The sequence below is a fragment of the Pecten maximus genome, chromosome 9 (assembly GCF_902652985.1).
Source record: "Pecten maximus chromosome 9, xPecMax1.1, whole genome shotgun sequence".
Taxonomy (NCBI): domain Eukaryota; kingdom Metazoa; phylum Mollusca; class Bivalvia; order Pectinida; family Pectinidae; genus Pecten; species Pecten maximus.
This window is the reverse complement of record NC_047023.1, coordinates 18,220,535-18,240,815: the sequence shown is the minus strand read 5'-3', so window position 1 is coordinate 18,240,815 and position 20,281 is coordinate 18,220,535. Positions and strand designations below refer to the sequence as shown.

The 20,281-nt window shown below is 38.6% G+C and overlaps 1 protein-coding gene across 1 annotated transcript in view; it reads right to left on the bottom strand.

Annotated features, from left to right (window-relative positions):
* Positions 1–20,281, bottom strand: part of LOC117334408 (sorting nexin-27-like) — a 67,217-nt gene that overhangs the window by 45,894 nt on the left and 1,042 nt on the right. The window lies entirely within an intron of this gene.

Here is a 20,281-nt window from a genome sequence, read left to right as displayed (position 1 = left end):
CTCTAATTTGTTTACCCATCTTACTATCTTGTCCATCACCCTGAGAAGGGGATTAACTGGAGGACACATCAGTGGTCTGACTGATCGTTCAGATCCCAATAATTTCCGTGGCATCAGTCTTATAAGTTGTCTTTGCAAATTGTTTACCTCTATTCTAAACAAGAGATTGATGGATATTTGTATAACTTACGATCTTTTAACGGATGCACAATTTGGTTTCCGACCAGGGGTTAGTACTATCGATGCTATATTTGCGTTGCAAACTATAATTACAAAAACGCTTTCTAAGAAAAAACGCCTTTATTGCTGTTTTGTTGATTTTCGGAAAGCATTCGACTATGTAGACAGAGTAAGCCTGTGGTATAAAATTTCTAAATTGGGTATACGGGGTAATTTCTTAAAAACAGTGAAATCTCTATATAATTCAGTAAAATCATGTGTCTTGCTAAACGGGAAATGCTCAGATTTCTTCTCAAATGAGGTCGGTTTATTTCAAGGGGAAATTTTATCACCATTACTTTTTTCCCTGTTCATTAATGATTTTGAAAACTACTTTATTGAAAACGAGGCCCCAAGTTACGATTTCGGAGAACTGAGTCTCTTTCTCCTGTTGTATGCAGATGATCTTGTACTGATTTCCGAATCAGTAGAGGGATTGCAAAGCCTTTTGGATAATTTAAGGTCTTACTCAGATAAATGGAAAATGACAGTTAATACAGATAAAACAAAAATCGTAGTTTTTCGGAAGGGCAGTAAAGTCAAAGATAACGAAACATGGACATATAACGGTATAAATATCTCAGTGGTAGACCAGTTCTGTTATTTAGGATTTCTTCTTAAGTTTAATAATAAATTTAACTTTATGTCTAAGCATTTAGCCGAACAAGGTCGTAAAGCTCTTTTTGCCCTACGTTCAAAGTGTAATAATTTGAACTTAAATATAAAAACTATGTTGCATTTGTTTGATACTTATATTAGCAGTATTCTTTGCTATGCCTGTGAAGTATGGAGTACTCATAATGCTTTGGAAGTTGAAAAGGTACATTTAGAATTTTGTAAAAACTTACTGGGCGTTAAAAAATCTACCTGTAACGCTATGATTTATATCGAACTTGGGCGACTCCCACTGAAGAATATGCAACTTAATAGAATGTTAAAATTTTGGTTTAAATTGTTGAATTCTGATAATTGTATACTAAGAGAGGCTTACAACTTGCTCTACATGGAAATTGAGAAAGAGAATCCAAAACAGAATTGGCTCTTGCATGTGAAGCACAAATTATTTGAACTTGGATTTGGATATATATGGTTACGTCAGTTGCCTTCTGATTTTGTTTATATGCCTATTATAAAAGAAAGAATTAATGACCAGGCCTCTCAGACATTGTTTAACTCATTACATATGTCGAGTAAATGTGATCTATACAAACATATGGTTAATAAAGAAACACTGCAATTCTACCTCACCAAATCATTACCAAGTCAATTGAGAAAAATGATAACAAAACTGAGACTTTCAGCACACAATCTAGCTATAGAATCAGGAAGGTATAGGAATATTCCCAGGTGTCATAGGTACCAGTAAAACTCGGATAAGTCGAAGTCGACGGGACCAAGCAAAATATTCGACTTATCCGATGGTTCGACTTATCCGTGTTTGTATACGGAGACAAAACCCAACTATCATCGGTTGTATGCAGAACAAGTGCTTGCATGATAACATAGTCGAAAATAAGCAATACATAATAACAAAGAAATTAATTAATTGTACATGATAACAATTATTCCTTTATCTAATAAACAATATTGTGCACAGTTACAGATAAAAACAAAGTTCATGCGTAAAATAGTCTTTGACATAGACACACGATTTACACACGGGAGTCGCAAATTACAGCATAATATTCTATGAAAACGTTACATATATTATAAGAATATAAATGTATATATTGTACTCATATTATTTATCTTTAAATCCGTTTATATTGTTCTCCAATTTAACAATATTAAACAATAAACAGTCCGGGAAAATTGATCGACCGTACGCGTGCTGATTTTGTATCAAAGGTGAAGGCCGCGGTCAGTGTTTTATCGGCTGCATAATCATGCATTGCCACAATCTTTTGAACAGAGTAAAAACATCCCGCATATCATTGTTACTATTGCATCGTCGTATTCAGAATTTAGGCATATATAGATAAATCAATGACAGACAGGTATTTTTCTTTGCATTTTTCGATGGAAGATATGTAATTTATCGTTTACTTTTTCCTTATTTTTTTCGGCGGCCTTGTGCATCAAAACAGTAAAGAGAACACATATTGGTTTGTAGACTAAAACGTGCACATTTTATTCTTAGTTATGTATACCTGAACGTTTTACTTCACCTGAGCACCTGTATAAACAATGGGATGATGCGTAACCGACAGCCGGAAACTAATAATAGGCTCTGTTTACACCGTTACGGGTGATCGGTCACACTCGGTCAATCAGACGAGGCCAGCGAATTTTACCTGAGACAGAATGACACCTCGATGTTCGACACAAAAATGGAAATTTTGGTATAGTTTAGAAGGGAGGGACCACAAAATATATTCGACACAACCGCAGTATTCGATTCAACAGTGTTCGAGTCATCCGTGCTTAATTTACTAAGATAAAGAAGGGAAAAAATCGGGACCGAACGAAACGTTCGACTCATCCGATGTATTCGATTCAACCGTGTTCGACACAAGTGAGTTTTACTGTATTGCATTAACTGTAATTCTTTAGAAGTTGAGGATGAATTTCATTTTTTACTCGTATGTCAAAAATATTCAACTCTTAGAGGAAAATATATAAAGAAATATTTTTGGAAAAAACCTTCAGTCTTCAAAGTAATAGAATTACTGAACACAAATAGTCTTAAAGAATTGAATTTGCTAGGAAGATTTATCAAAGAAGCTTTTAGTTGCAGAATTGTGTAAATATACTCGGTTTGTGTAGGTGTTGAGTTTTCATGTAACACGTTATTGCATAATAGTGTGCTTATACATTGTTGAACCTCCCGGTGTCCGTCTGTCGTGTTTACCAAATGGTATTATCTGATACTTTTTTTCCATGTCTCTCTGACTGACTGTTATAAAAGTTCTCCTAGAATCCTTATTCTGTAACAGTGTATTATAATTAGTATCAATTCTGTGATTGGGCGCAGCCCTTGTAAGATTAAGTGGTTACAATGTATTTTTTTTGCTGATGTTGCCAGTAGACAATATGGTTGGTTAATATTCCTCATAATATAGTACATATGTCGGTTAATCGGTTTCCCTATTTAATTATAATAAGTCAATTACGTTTTGTAATTTTATTATAATTCATGTTGTATTCATATATATATAAATACATATATAAATACATGTATATTAATTGATGTACTGATGGGTCATAGACCTAAAGTCAATAAATGAATTGAATTGAATTGAATTGACTGTAGGAGTGGATTAACTGGAGGATAGCTCAGTGGTCCGACGGTCAGAGGGGATTAACTGGAGGACACCTCAGTAATCCGACTGTAGGAGTGGATTAACTGGAGGACACATCAGTGGTCCGACTGTAGGAGGGGATTAACTGGAGGACACCTCAGTGGTCCGACTGTAGGAGGGGATTAACTGGAGGACACCTCAGTGGTCCGACTGTAGGAGTGGATTAACTGGAGGACACATCAGTGGTCCGACTGTAGGAGGGGATTAACTGGAGGACACCTCAGTGGTCTGACTGTAGGAGGAGATTAACTGGAGGACACCTCAGTGGTCCGACTGTAGGAGTGGATTAACTGGAGGACACATCAGTGGTCCGACTGTAGGAGGGGATTAACTGGAGGACACCTCAGTGGTCCGACTGTAGGAGGGGATTAACTGGAGGACACCTCAGTGGTCCGACTGTAGGAGGGGATTAACTGGAGGACACCTCAGTGGTCCGACTGTAGGAGGGGATTAACTGGAGGACACCTCTGTGGTCCGACTGTAGGAGGGGATTAACTGGAGGACACTTCAGTGGTACGACTGTAGGAGGGGATTAACTGGAGGACACCTCAGTGGTCTGACTGTAGGAGTGGATTAACTGGAGGATACCTCAGTGGTACGACTGTAGGAGGGGATTAACTGGAGGACACCTCAGTGGTCCGACTGTAGGAGATTAACTGGAGTACACCTCAGTGGTCCGACTGTAGGAGGGGATTAACTGGAGGACACCTCAGTGGTCTGACTGTAGGAGGGGATTAACTGGAGGACACCTCAGTGGTCCGACTGTAGGAGATTAACTGGAGTACACCTCAGTGGTACGACTGTAGGAGATTAACTGGAGGACACATCAGTGCTACGACTGTAGGAGGGAATTAACTGGAGGACACCTCAGTGGTCCGACTGTAGGAGGGGATTAACTGGAGGACACCTCAGTGGTCCGACTGTAGGAGGGGATTAACTGGAGGATAGCTCAGTGGTCCGACTGTAGGAGGGGATTAACTGGAGGACACCTCAGTGGTACGACTGAAGGAGTGGATTAACTGGAGGACACATCAGTGGTCCGACTGTAGGAGGGGATTAACTGGAGGACACCTCAGTGGTCTGACTGTAGGAGGAGATTAACTGGAGGACACATCAGTGGTCCGACTGTAGGAGGGGATTAACTGGAGAACACCTCAGTGGTCCGACTGTAGGAGTGGATTAACTGGAGGACACCTCAGTGGTCCGACTGTAGGAGGGGATTAACTGGAGGACACCTCAGTGGTCCGACTGTAGGAGGGGATTAACTGGAGGACACCTCAGTGGTCCGACTGTAGGAGGGGATTAACTGGAGGACACCTCAGTGGTCCGACTGTAGGAGATTAACTGGAGGACACCTCAGTGGTACGACTGTAGGAGGGGATTAACTGGAGGGCACCTCAGTGGTCTGACTGTAGGAGGGGATTAACTGGAGGACACCTCAGTGGTCCGACTGTAGGAGGGGATTAACTGGAGGACACCTCTGTGGTACGACTGTAGGAGGGGATTAACTGGAGGACACCTCAGTGGTCCGACTGTAGGAGGGGATTAACTGGAGGACACCTCTGTGGTCCGACTGTAGGAGGGGATTAACTGGAGGACACTTCAGTGGTACGACTGTAGGAGGGGATTAACTGGAGGACACCTCAGTGGTCTGACTGTAGGAGTGGATTAACTGGAGGATACCTCAGTGGTACGACTGTAGGAGGGGATTACCTGGAGGACACCTCAGTGGTCCGACTGTAGGAGATTAACTGGAGTACACCTCAGTGGTCCGACTGTAGGAGGGGATTAACTGGAGGACACCTCAGTGGTCTGACTGTAGGAGGGGATTAACTGGAGGACACCTCAGTGGTCCGACTGTAGGAGGGGATTAACTGGAGGACACCTCAGTGGTCCGACTGTAGGAGATTAACTGGAGTACACCTCAGTGGTACGATTGTAGGAGATTAACTGGAGGACACATCAGTGCTACGACTGTAGGAGGGAATTAACTGGAGGACACCTCAGTGGTCCGACTGTAGGAGGGGATTAACTGGAGGACACCTCAGTGGTCCGACTGTAGGAGGGGATTAACTGGAGGACACCTCTGTGGTAGGACTGTAGGAGGGGATTAACTGGAGGACACCTCAGTGGTCCGACTGTAGGAGGGGATTAACTGGAGGACACCTCTGTGGTCCGACTGTAGGAGGGGATTAACTGGAGGACACTTCAGTGGTACGACTGTAGGAGGGGATTAACTGGAGGACACCTCAGTGGTCTGACTGTAGGAGTGGATTAACTGGAGGATACCTCAGTGGTACGACTGTAGGAGGGGATTAACTGGAGGACACCTCAGTGGTCCGACTGTAGGAGATTAACTGGAGGACACCTCAGTGGTCCGACTGTAGGAGGGGATTAACTGGAGGACACCTCAGTGGTCTGACTGTAGCATTAACTGGAGGACACCTCAGTGGTCCTACTGTAGGAGTGGATTAACTGGAGGACACCTCAGTGGTCTGACTGTAGGAGATTAACTGGAGGACACCTCAGTGGTTCGACTGTAGGAGATTAACTGGAGGACACCTCAGTGGTCCGACTGTAGGAGGGGATTAACTGGAGGACACCTCAGTCATCTGACTGTAGGAGGGGATTAACTGGAGGACACCTCAGTGGTGCTACTGTAGGAGGGGATTAACTTGAGGACACCTCAGTGGTACGACTGTAGGAGGGGAATAACTGGAGGACACCTCAGTGGTCCGACTGTAGGAGGGGATTAACTGGAGGACACCTCAGTGGTCCGACTGTAGGAGGGGATTAACTAGAGGACACCTCAGTGGTCCGACTGTAGGAGGGGATTAACTGGAGGACACCTCAGTGGTCTGACTGTAGGAGTGGATTAACTGGAGGACACCTCAGTGGTACGACTGTAGGAGTGGATTAACTGGAGGACACCTCAGTGGTCTGACTGTAGGAGATTAACTGGAGGACACCTCAGTGGTCCGACTGTAGGAGGGGATTAACTGGAGGACACCTCAGTGGTCCGACTGTAGGAGGGGATTAACTGGAGGACACCTCAGTGGTCTGACTGTAGGAGGGGATTAACTGGAGGATACCTCAGTGGTCCGACTGTAGGAAGGGATTAACTGGAGGACACCTCAGTGGTACGACTGTAGGAGGGGATTAACTGGAGGATACCTCAGTGGTCTGACTGTAGGAGGGGATTAACTGGAGGACACCTCAGTGGTCCGACTGTAGGAGTGGATTAACTGGAGGACACCTCAGTGATCTGACTGTAGGAGGGGATTAACTGGAGGACACCTCTGTGGTACGACTGTAGGAGTGGATTAACTGGAGGACACCTCAGTGGTACGACTGTAGGAGGGGATTAACTGGAGGACACCTCAGTGGTCCGACTGTAGGAGATTAACTGGAGGACACCTCAGTGGTCCGACTGTAGGAGGGGATAACTGGAGGATACCTCAGTGGTACGACTGTAAGAGGGGATTAACTGGAGGACACCTCAGTATAATTTGTACAATTTAAAGGTCATATTCCCATCTTCTATATAGTATCTATGTGATCGCCCATCCATTATGCTTGTTAAACAGATATCTTTACAGTTTGAATGTTATTCAAAGACATTATAACATATGGCACCATTTTAATTAAAACCGATATTCTATATACATGTACCTCTAATGAATGCTTTACATTATTCAACATGTAACATGTGCCTGTATGCATTAATTAGCTTTTCAAAGTAAACATGCTTACAATCCGCAACCTACTCATTTACATTTAATGGTTCAAAGGTCAGATCTTATGTAACATATACAGGTAACCTGTTAGTGATGAAGTGTTACAGACATGTAACACCACAAATTGTACTACAGTGTCTTGATCAAATACCTTGTTCTATGCCATTTAACTGTAAATATGTCAGCTAATAGGCTAAAACAAGTATATACTTTATACCTTATTCCTGATCTTTCATTCACCATTTGATACTTACAATTTAATATATTACAAGTCTTTCTGATAACTGCATGTACCATATGTGTCGCCAATATGAAGAGTACCTGGTCACATACAGCCTAGCTATCATTTTCAAAGCAAGGGTGAGAGTGTATTTTAATTCAAAGCAATACAGGGGGAGGGGGCATGGGGAGGGGGGGGGGGGGGGGGGTGGATGGAGACACAATTACCCCAGAAAGTAGAGAGTTGTAACAATCCAGACGAATCTGCCGTGGATACATATGTATACAAGGCCTCACCAAAAATCCAAACGGTCAATTTCATTGTACATTAATCAGGTTTGCACAAATTTTATTGGTATTCTTTTTTCTGCTTCCAAAAATTGATTATGAATTTGTTACTCAATAACAGTTTAAAATCAGGTGATTCCAGCATTTTTCACAATTTGAGCCTCTCTGGCAACACTGCTAAAGTTAAAACATGCTCTGAAGCAGAGAGGATAACAGTAAAATTTAAATTAACCAACTACCATAATACCAAAAGCTTGTTCATGGCTTCCTTCTTCACAAAAGGTTGGCCCATCAATACACAGGTATACATGTGGGTACCATCCTCAACCACCTTAATCTGCCATTATAGACAGTATATATCAGTACCACAAAACTGGTGCCATTATTTAGCTCTCACTTTCTCCTGATCACCTTCTGTACGACAATGTTATCATGACTAACAATTTTTAGAATCAAGACAAAAAGTACACAGTATTCACGTAACATAAACCCTAGTTACAGACAGTAATTAAATGTTAACAGAACAAGAGATCCCAGAGGGATCTTGGCGCCCACCATTGAATGATCTTCATAGGTTCCATGTCAGATTGATCTTTTCTCTACTTTTCCCTTCATTTTACTAATCTGTATAAATTGAGAAATATCCCTCCAGTACTTTTTAAACAAGGGCAATTAAACTTATATATGAAATTTGAGATTAAGCGATAATGGTTGTCTGTCGACCATGTTTTCAGATTGGCCCAAAAAATGCAATACGACGGACCAAGGAGAACCTACATATGAAAATTGAAAAAGAAATAGCGATAACAAACTTCTATGGTCAAAATCCAAGATGGCTGCCTGTCGGCCATGTTGTTTTCGGATCGGTCCCAAAATGCAATATGCATTACTAGGCACCAAATAGAACCTACATATGAAATTTGAGAAGGATCCCTTCAGTACTTTCTCAGAAATAGCGATAACAAACTTCAAAGGTCAAAATCCAAGATGGCTGCCTGTCGGCCATGTTGTTTTCCGATCGGTCCCAAAATGTAATATGCATAACAAGGCACCAAGGGGAATCTACGTATGAAATTTGAGAAAGATCCCTTCAGTACTTGCTCAAAAATAGCGATAACAAACTTCAATTGTCAAAATCCAAGATGGCTGCCTAACGGCCATCTTGTTTTCCGATCGGTCCCAAAATGCAATGTGCATAACAAGGCACCAAGGGGAACCCACATATGAAATTTAAGAAAGATCCCTTCAGGACTTTCTCAGAAATAGCGATAACAAACTTCAAAGGTCAAAATCCAAGATGGCTGCCTGTCGGCCATGTTGTTTTCCGATCGGTTCCAAAATGTAATGTGCATAACAAGGCACCAAGGGGAATCTACGTATGAAATTTGAGAAAGATTCCTTTAGTACTTGCTCAAAAATAGCGATAACAAACTTCAATTGTTAAAATCCAAGATGGCTGCCTAACGGCCATCTTGTTTTCCGATCGGTCCCAAAATGCATTGTGCATAACTAGGCACCAAGGGGAACCCACATATGAAATTTGAGAAAGATCCCTTCAGTACTTTCTCAGAAATAGCGATAACAAACTTCTATGGTAAAAATCCAAGATGGCTGCCTGTCGGCCATTTTGTTTTCTGATCGGTCCCAAAATGCAATATGCGTAACTAGGCACCAAGGGGAACCCACATATGAAATTTGAGAAAGATCCCTTCAGTACTTTCTCAGAAATAGCGATAACAAACTTCAATTGTCAAAATCCAAGATGGCTGCCTGTCGGCCATGTTGTTTTCCGATCGGTCTCAAAATGCAATATGCATAACTAGGCACCAAGGGGAACCTACATATGAAATTTGAGAAAGATCCCTTCAGTACTTTCTCAGAAATAGCGATAACAAGAATTGTTTACGGACGGACGGACGGACCACGGACCACGGACGCAGGGCGATTTGAATAGCCCACCATCTGATGATGGTGGGCTAAAAATCAACATAAAGGAAAGATACAAGCCTTTTTTTGGAGATTGGCCATGGTCAAGCACAAGATTTCATTTACCCCTAGCTTTGTGCCACAAGAATCTTTTCTCTTAATTAATTCCCTCACATATCATCATGAGAACTTTTTTTTCTTTTACCCTGAAAGGGGATTGTGTCAGTAAAATATAAAGAAATGTTCAACATTACAAATTTATTGTATATCTATAATGTAGAAGTAACATTAAAGTATGATGCTATTCAATTGTCTTCATGGACGTATGACTGACATTGCCTACACTTGGCAAACTAGCACAGTATCACTATTTTCTCTACCGTACAGTAACCTACTGTACATCTTCATGAATTGGGAAAATATACCTGAATTTCCTCACTTTGGAAAATAGGATAGCTTTTCACTACAATGGAATCAGCCTGCTTTCAGATGTACATATACCGTATTTGACCTTATAAGGGCGCCTGCCCTAATAAGGGCGCCTCTACCGTTTTTCAAGGAAATAAATCTTTGACTGAGTGTCAAAATGGTGTTCAAAAGTAATAATTCATGTGAAATGTTTTGCTACTTTATGTGTTCAATTTTCTTCAGCAAATTATTAAGTACCTGGAACACAAGTTTTCGCCACATTTTGTCTATTCCTACATATGACATGTCAGTGCAAAGAGCACCCGAAACTAAACACACATACAAATTATAACTTACCATCTTTATTTGAAGATAAAGTAAAAGACATTCTTGTTGATAAATAACTTTTGTTCAGAACAGAAAGCTAGTAAAAGACATTGTAGATCAATTATTAGGTCAAAGAAAACGATGTCTGATATGATTTGGGAAATCACCTGTGTCTATAAATAGAACACAAAAGAGTTCCATTTGAACATAAATGGTGGAACACATGTTCTCTCGTCTAAAGATCAGCTGGCATGGTTTACAAGTTTACAGGAATATTCAAGTGATGTTTGAGCTTAATATATGATAATGAATAGATATCTTCATCTGGAATATTTTTATGACTGAATATTTTACCGTTTCCACAGCCTTGGGTATTCTGCTATAAGGTATAGTCCGTTTCATAAAACTTCAGAATAACTAATCTTAATAAGGGCGCCCCCACTGTCAATTGCACGCTCCCTGCTCCCTTATTAGGTCAAATACGGTACCCCAAAAATTATCTGACCTACATGCACACAACCGGGGCTGATCACTGTATATATCACGTGTCTATTGTAGAGAAGGTAAAAACTTGTCATATGTTAATGTAGTTAAATAACAAAATTGTTTTCTGATCGTGCATCAATCCTACAAATTAACAAGTTAAAATGAAATCAAGACACCCCCCACAAACCAACCAACCCACCCAAAGTTGACCCATTTCATCACCTGTACTGGAGAGTGGTGTGTCTGTTATTAAATACAAAAGATAATAGTCACCTGAGGCTCAGTCAAACAAAGAATTCTTAGACTTGTTTCATATATGTCATATGAAATGCAAACTTAAATGTAAGATCAATTCATGAAATCATTGAATACGAACAGGAGCCAAGACATCTTTTACATGTTAAAAGAGATGTTATTGAAGGGATATACAATTCTAAGTTAGTTTGAGTGCTTTTGAAGGAGTCGTTTGACATTCTAAAATTCCATAACAAGAGATCCCAGAGGGATTTTGGCGCCCACCATTGAATGATCTTTATAGGTTCTATGTCAGATTGATCTTCTCTCTATTTTTCCCTTCCTTTTACTAATCTGTGCAAATTGAGAAACATCCCTCCAGTACTTTTCAAACAAGGGAATCCTAGCTATATATGAAATTTGAGATTTAGCGATAATGGCTGTTTGTTGGCCAGGTTGTTTTCAGGACAGATTGGTCCCAAAATGCAAAACGAGGGACCAGGGGGAACCTACATATGAAATTTGAGAAAGATCCCTTCAGTACTTTCTGAGAAATAGCAATAACAAACTTCAATTGTCAAAATCCAAGATGGCTGCCTGTCGGCCATGTTGTTTTCCAATTGGTCTCAAAATGTTATATGCATAACTAGGCACCAAGGGGAACCTACATATGAAATTTGAGAAAGATCCCTTCCGTACTTTCTGAGAAATAGCGATAACAAACTTCAATTGTCAAAATCAAAGATGGCTCCTGTCGGCCATGTTGTTTACCGATTGGTCTCAAAATGCAATATGCATAACAAGGCACCAAGGGAAACCTACATATGAAATTTGAGAAAGATCACTTCAGTGCTTTCTGAGAAATAGCGATAACAAACTTCAATTGTCAAAATCCAAGATGGCTGCCTGTCAGCCATGTTGTATTCCGATTGGTCTCAAAATGCAATATGCATAACTAGGCACCAAGGGAAACCTACATATGAAATTTGAGAAAGATCCCTTCAGTACTTTCTGAGAAATAGCCATAACCAACTTCAATTGTCAAAATCCAAGATGGCTGCCTGTCGGTCATGTTGTTTTCCGATTGGTCTCAAAATGCAATATGCATAACTAGGCACCAAGGGAAACCTACATATGAAATTTGAGAAAGATCCCTTCAGTACTTTCTGAGAAATAGCGATAACAAACTTCAATTGTCAAAATCCAAGATGGCTGCCTGTTGGCCATGTTGTTTTCCGATTGGTCTCAAAATGCAATATGCATAACTAGGCACCAAGGGAAACCTACATATGAAATTTCAGAAAGATCACTTCAGTGCTTTCTGAGAAATAGCCATAACAAACTTCAATTGTCAAAATCCAAGATGGCTGCCTGTCGGCCATGTTGTTTTACGATTGGTCTCAAAATGGAATATGCATAACTAGGCACCAAGGGGTACCTACATATGAAATTTGAAAAAGATTCCTTCAGTACTTTCTGAGAAATAGCGATAACAAACTTCAATTGTCAAAATCCAAGATGGCTGCCTGTCGGTCATGTTGTTTTCTGATTGGTCTCAAAATGGATTATGCAGAACTAGGCACCAAGGGGTACCTACATATGAAATTTGAAAAAGATTCCTTTAGTACTTTCTGAGAAATAGCGATAACAAGAATTGTTTACAGACGGACGGACCACGGACCACGGACTCAGGGCGATTTGAATATAGCCCACCATCTGATGATGGTGGGCTAAAAAATTTCAGGACTCAATTTCACCCAGATATTGGATTTTATTCTCTATTATTGTCCTGACCTTGGTTGTTACCCTATGATCTATATAACAATATTTGTTTACCACTGTGATGATATAAACACACTTTGAGGAACTAAGACACAGCTGATGATTGGACAGAAACGTTGGTCTGGTCTCTGTTACAGCCAGACACAGTGTTGATAAATCCTCTTCCTACATGCAGGGTGGATTATTTTATCCTAAAGGTTTAGGTACAACTCACTTTCTTACCTTACCACTGGATTAGATACAACTCTCAGCACTGACCAAGCCTTAGATTGAGAGATGCACTACACCAGTTTCAAATTTAATTTGCCTTCATGACTTCCACTAACATTCTAATAAATGCCCCGTGCATGAATGCCCCTCCCTCTTTTTTCTTGTTCAGATTGTAGAAGAATTACTATATGATGGGGAAAAAACCCTGTAGAGATGTGCAGCTGAAAGATAACTAACAGCATGGACATTCAAATTCAAATAAAAATAGCCAATGTTATCACAAAAACTGAAAAGGAAATGTCTATATTTAATCTACTCTTTCATTTCATTGTTTTATTAGCAGTAACAGAATTTTGTGCTCTTCTATTCGAAAACCCATTGGGTGTGTTTTTAGAATGTATAATATGGTATAGAAATTAATCAGAAAACAGCCAAATCCAGATGTTCTTCACTACTAAACCTACCAGGTATTATATAATTATGATTTAATAAACTTTAAAACAGTTCATTGTAATTATTTCATCTCAAGGATTCTGTTAGCTGTAATTTAATAATCTACAAGTTTTACTATCTATAGGACAACTACAGCTACAGCAGCTGAAATAGGGTGTTTTAGAACTTGTATTTCATCAGATCTCACACTAGGCTAGCAAGTACTGAGCATTTGAATGCTATCACATATACATGTATATGGACCCAGTTGTTGAAAAGGTAATTATAACACTATAATCACAGTTTAACAGCAATTTCAAAATCATTTCTGGTAAAACTAGATTCACAATTTTTTGAGAAATAATCACAGTTTACATGTAACAGCAATTTTAATATCATTTCTGGTAAAAGTACATGTAGTTTCACAAATTTATGCAAAATTCTAGCATTTTTAAGTCTCTTCCTACCTGGTGACTGTTTAAGGAATAAACACACAGGTTTTGAAGTAAAAGTGAAATGAGATTTTCACTTATCAGATATTGCTTTTTAAAAATTTTAAAAACCTGATAAAATCATTTCTGATAAAACTAGCTTCACAAATGTTTGTGAAACTGTGGTACTTCTCTGTCCCTCCCTAGCTACCTAGGAATATACACACAGGTTTTGAAGTAAAGAAGAAATGAGATTTTTATACTAAGCAAGTGATTATGAGCTAATAACCTTTTGAACAACAGGGGCCTGTATGGCATTATAATTATGCTACATCACCTGGTAGAAAACACATGTAACCCCTGACTAAGGACTGATAAAATCAGTTCGCTATCATAAGATATCATCACGGTTGATGTTTGTGAGATAATTCAGTGTCAATTGATACAAAATCTGTACATGCTGTCAATATGTTTTTATGTTGTAACACAATATGGTAGTAAGATAAGACTCTGGGTATAATGGAACGTAATTATACAAACTAGGGCCTAAATATAACCTGGTATTCAGTTTCTGGAGCCGAGTGTTTATTAGATATGGTAGAACTAAGGTACCATCAGCTGGCTATATACCTGCACACAGGACCTCAGAGACAAATTTTATCTCGTAAACAGTGGAATTCGAGAAGATTTCAGCTGGGCCAGCAACTATTTATACTCCAATCCTTGCCAACTCAGTCAGGTAATACAATAGTTTATCATTGCATAGAGCTATAAACCAATATTTACATATGTACACAAGTTTGTCTTTCATCATAAAAACATAAAACCAAATTAATTCAGTGACATAACAAGGCATCTCAAGCGATACAAATCTCCTCGCTATTCAACACTGACAAATATACAACAAAAAATGGTAAAAACTCCCAATCCATTAGCACTGTCCAATCACAATTCCAGTTGGGAAAATAATGCTTAACATCATAACAAGAGATGAAAATTGTAAGAGTTTGAAGGAACAGAACTATATATCCGATTAATAACGAAGTTGGTAGAGCGAGAAATGCAGAAATATATTTCTGGTAAGAGTGCATGACCTGAATTTGGATCCAAGGAGATTGAAATGCTGATCTGGTCTAAAAATCATAGTTGTGAGTGTCTGAAGTTTCAGGAATATCAGATAATGAATGAAGTTGGTAGAGTGAGGATGTCAAATATCTAGTCGGACATGACCTGAATTTAGAACCCAGGAGGTTTAAACCCAATTTGACCAATGAAGTTTAAATACAATCAGGCAATTGATAAGTCCTTTGAGCATGCATGGACTTCTAGAATCTATTTATAGTAAGTTACCTCATTTTCAACCACAGATGGTTGAAACCAAACTGGTACAACAAATCTATTTATAGTAAGTTACCTCATTTTCAACCACAGATGGTTGAAACCAAACTGGTACAAGAAATGAAGGTTGTGAGTAAGTGTATGATGTTTCGACAGGACAATTGGATCGTTAATGAAGATGATAGAGCGAGGACGTTGATTGGTTACATACGTAGCAGCTTTATATCCATATATATATCCCCTAATTACCAACTTGTCACGAGGGGATAGTTACTGTGACTGCATCTTTGACTTACTTATTACTTTTGTCACTTTCCATAATGAAGAAAATCTTATGATAGCAAACATCTATACACAGACTTAACAAGTGTACTACAAAATCATCTATGTGAGACATATCATATGAAGTAATTTACTTAAAAATGAGTTTTGGGGCTTTTTTGGGTTTTTTTTGTATTTTGTATTTATTTCCTGTTTGTTATTTGTGATTGTTACTAGCTGGCTGTGACATGTACCACCAATACAAAACAATAAACAATGACCTTGACTTCTATGTCATCATGCAGAGACTAGCACCAACACTTTATAAAAAGATAATCTGATTCAACTGAATGGTCTGAATAAGATGATGAGAGATTACAACTACATGTAACAATGTGTAATATTGTTGTTACTAAAAGTCTAACACACATTCGGAGATAATTTCTTTCTTATTAACTAGTGATACAACTACACCTCTCTTATCCAACAGTGTTACTAATACATCTCTCTTATCCAACAGTGTTACTAATACACCTCTCTTATCCAACAGTGTTACTAATACACCTCTCTTATCCAACAGTGTTACTAATACACCTCTCTTATCCAACAGTGTTACTAATACACCTCTCTTATCCAACAGTGTTATTAAAACACCTCTCTTATCCAAAGGTGTTACTAATACACCTCTCTTATCCAACAGTGTTACTAATACACCTCTCTTATCCAACAGTGTTACTAATACACCTCTCGTATCCAACAGTGTTACTAAAACACCTCTCTTATCCAAAGGTGTTACTAATACACCTCTCTTATCCAACAGTGTTACTAAAACACCTCTCTTATCCAACAGTGTTACTAATACACCTCTCTTATCCAACAGTGTTACTAAAACACCTCTCTTATCCAACAGTGTTACTAATACACCTCTCTTATCCAACAGTGTTACTAATACACCTCTCTTATCCAACAGTGATACTAATACCCCTCTCTAATTCCACAGTGTAACTAATACCCCTCTCTAATTCCACAGTGTTACTAATACCCCTCTTTAATTCCACAGTGTTACTAATACCCCTCTCTAATTCCACAATGTAACTAATACCCGTCTAATTCCACAGTGTAACTAATACCCCTCTCTAATTCCACAGTGTTACTAATACCCCTCTCTAATTCCAGTGTTACTAATACCCCTCTCTAATTCCACAATGTAACTAATACCCGTCTAATTCCACAGTGTTACTAATACCCCTCTCTAATTCCACAGTGTAACTAATACCCCTCTCTAATTCCACAGTGTTACTAATACCCCTCTCTAATTCCACAGTGTATAACTAATACCCGTCTCTAATTCCACAGTGTTACTAATACCCGTCTCTAATTCCACAGTGTAACTAATACCCCTCTCTAATTCCACAGTGTTACTAATACCCCTCTCTAATTCCACAGTGTTACTAATACCCCTCTCTAATTCCACAGTGTAACTAATACCCGTCTCTAATTCCACAGTGTTACTAATACCCCTCTCTAATTCCACAATGTAACTAATACCCGTCTCTAATTCCACAGAGTTACTAATACCCCTCTCTAATTCCACAATGTAACTAATACCCGTCTAATTCCACAGTGTTACTAATACCCCTCTCTAATTCCACAGTGTTACTAATACCCGTCTCTAATTCCACAGTGTGACTAATACCCGTCTCTAATTCCACAATGTAACTAATACCCCTCTCTAATTCCACAATGTAACTAATACCCCTCTCTAATTCCACAGTGTTACTAATACCCCTCTCTAATTCCACAATGTAACTAATACCCCTCTCTAATTCCACAATGTAACTAATACCCCTCTCTAATTCCACAGTGTTACTAATACCCTTCTCTAATTCCACAGTGTTACTAATACCCCTCTCTAATTCCACAGTGATACTAATAAACTTTTCTCATTAATCCAGCACTGTAACTATTACCCATCTCTAATCAAATTGTGTAACATCAAAGTATCATCACTGATCTGTTTCTTCCTTCAACCTCAGATAATCTAATTAGAACTGTAGCCAAAAAGAGAGTATTTCAATCTGCCCTAGCTCTTGGCCCCCACTGATAAACTACTGAACATCAGCCTGATTACTGTTTACTTACATGTGTTATATATATGATATATATATACTTAAGATGTCATACAATACAATGTTGTGTATCAAAATCAATCTATAAAACACTTATGATGTCATACAAAAACACCTGATTTCTTATCCAATGCCATACTTCAAATTAAAGGAACCCGAATTTGAAGCACAAGCCAACACATGATGTACTTTAGACAACATATCATGTATCACATACAATCTTCTTGACATTTGACACAAGTGTTTGATATCATATAATGATGTTGTGTATCAAACAACTCACAAGACATACTGCCAGACAGTGCTGTGTGATGACACTGTAAGATGTCACAGCATGTCATAATTTCTAAATGTTGTATATAACTGTCATGTATCAAGCAATCCAAATGACCTTATCATATACAATACACTCAGAGTTTTACTTAACAAATATTGCTATATTGGCTATGGTTATGGACCATGCCGACAGCGTTCAGATCACCATGAGCTTTTCTACAATCTTATATGTACTTAATACTTAAAATAGAAATTACAATTTAAGACTTGGTATATAGGGCCTTTCAGAAGTACTGCTTGCCTGCAGGATTGTTCAGCAATCTAGATCTTGGCAGTGTTCTGAATGACAGCAATACATAAAATTACAAGTATTAGCTTTCCAACAAGCTTAGAGGGCTACCAACAGCATTTTTTATTAGTCAGCAGTTATATGTAAAAAAAAAGTATGGTGAAGTTTGAGAAAAGACACGTATATAAATGCTCACATAGTTATGATGAGAATTTATTTATGAGAGATATAACTTGTTCAGTGCGTCCACCAGTGGAAAACTGTTAAAACGATAGTCAGGTGGTACTGTGTAGTTCCTTGAGGGTTTTTCAGACATAACGATAGTTCGAAAATTTGGATCTCTCTGGTTTTATTGATTTACAATCACAACCAAACAACACTGTCGTCATGCGTTGAATAGCAGAACAACTTGTCCAGCAATCCTGTATGAACATTCCGATCTCTGACTTTATCAATGACATTATTTTGCAAATTAATTCCCCCACTTTTCCCTCTATAAATGATGACATCACAGAGTAGCAGATAACCAATCACTACATCACAGACAGCAGATTAACCAATCACTACATCACAAATAGCAGATAACAAATCACTACGTGAACAGTAGTAGACAGATCATTTACTATGTGTGTAAACCCCCAATATGGTGGGTGTACACTGACCAATTTTGATATCCTCCTGGGACAGTATACGTAGCTAATGGGACTTCCCCAATTTCAGATTTACCTTAAGTTTCAGTACCAAGGGAGACAATCCTTTATAAAAAATAATTTCCTGTTTCCAAAGATAACGATGATTTAATTTGAAAAAAAAACTTTGTCAACTTGATAAAACACTAGAGGATTCCTTCCAACATATAACCCTCCAGAATTTCTCTTTACCTCATTCAGTAAATCTTAAGTCTTATAAACCTGGGGTCCTGGGTTTGTTTCCCAGCAAAAGCATTGGGGAATAATAACTACAATGATAGCACCCATACAAAAAAACCTTAGAATATTTACAAAATTACAAAATTAGCCATATAATGCTTCTACATCCACTCCTAGTACTCAGGAAAATTTATGATGAGTTATTTTGAAAATAGGACAGTATATATAAGAAGCTTCTGAAAACTTTGCTTGGTTGTACATTGACACCTCTATCCAAATAATAACATGTGCTCATACTGCAGATGATGGTTTTGAGTAATTAAGAACATGAAGTTTCAGGACAACTGGATCAGTAACGAAGTCGGTAGAGTGAGCTTGAGGACATCAAAAATATATTTATAGTAACAGTGACCTCATTTCTGATACCAGGTGATTAAACTGCAATTGCATACTCTAGTAACAAGAGATGATGGTTTTGTGTAAGTGCATGATCATGAAATGTCTGGAAAATTAGATCATTATGAAATCAGTAGAGCAAGGGTGTCCAAATTAAAATCTATTTATAGTAACAGTGACCTCATTTTTGACTCAAGTTGGTTGAAATGTTAGCTCATACAAGAGATGTTAGTTGTAAGTAAGTGTATAAATTTCAAGGTGTAAAAATTTGTGAAACAACAGTGAAAAACACATTCCTCCAGAGTGCCGAGACAGAAATTGAACGCGAGTCTCCGGCACGGCTCTATAACTCCTGAGCTGAAGAAGTATTCCCTGTCAGTTGAGTGATAATTCTAACTCCTGAGCTGAAGAAGTATGCGCATGCCCTGTCAGTTGAGTGACAATTCATAACACTATGTATAGGTTAGTCACCGCCCCGTTCCTTTTACACTTTTATAATTTCCTAAGAAAAGGTAGAATCAATAAGCAGCACGTTGTTTATATTAGTACATATGTACTATAGAAATGAAAAGAATGTTCAAAACAATGTTAGTATTCCCTTTATTTCTACCAAAATTATCAACTTGGAAATGATGATCATATTGAAGTGTTCAATTTTGTAGTGGGTTTGTGATGTTACATGCAAAATATTTTCATCTCACTCATCTCAGTATTTTAATATT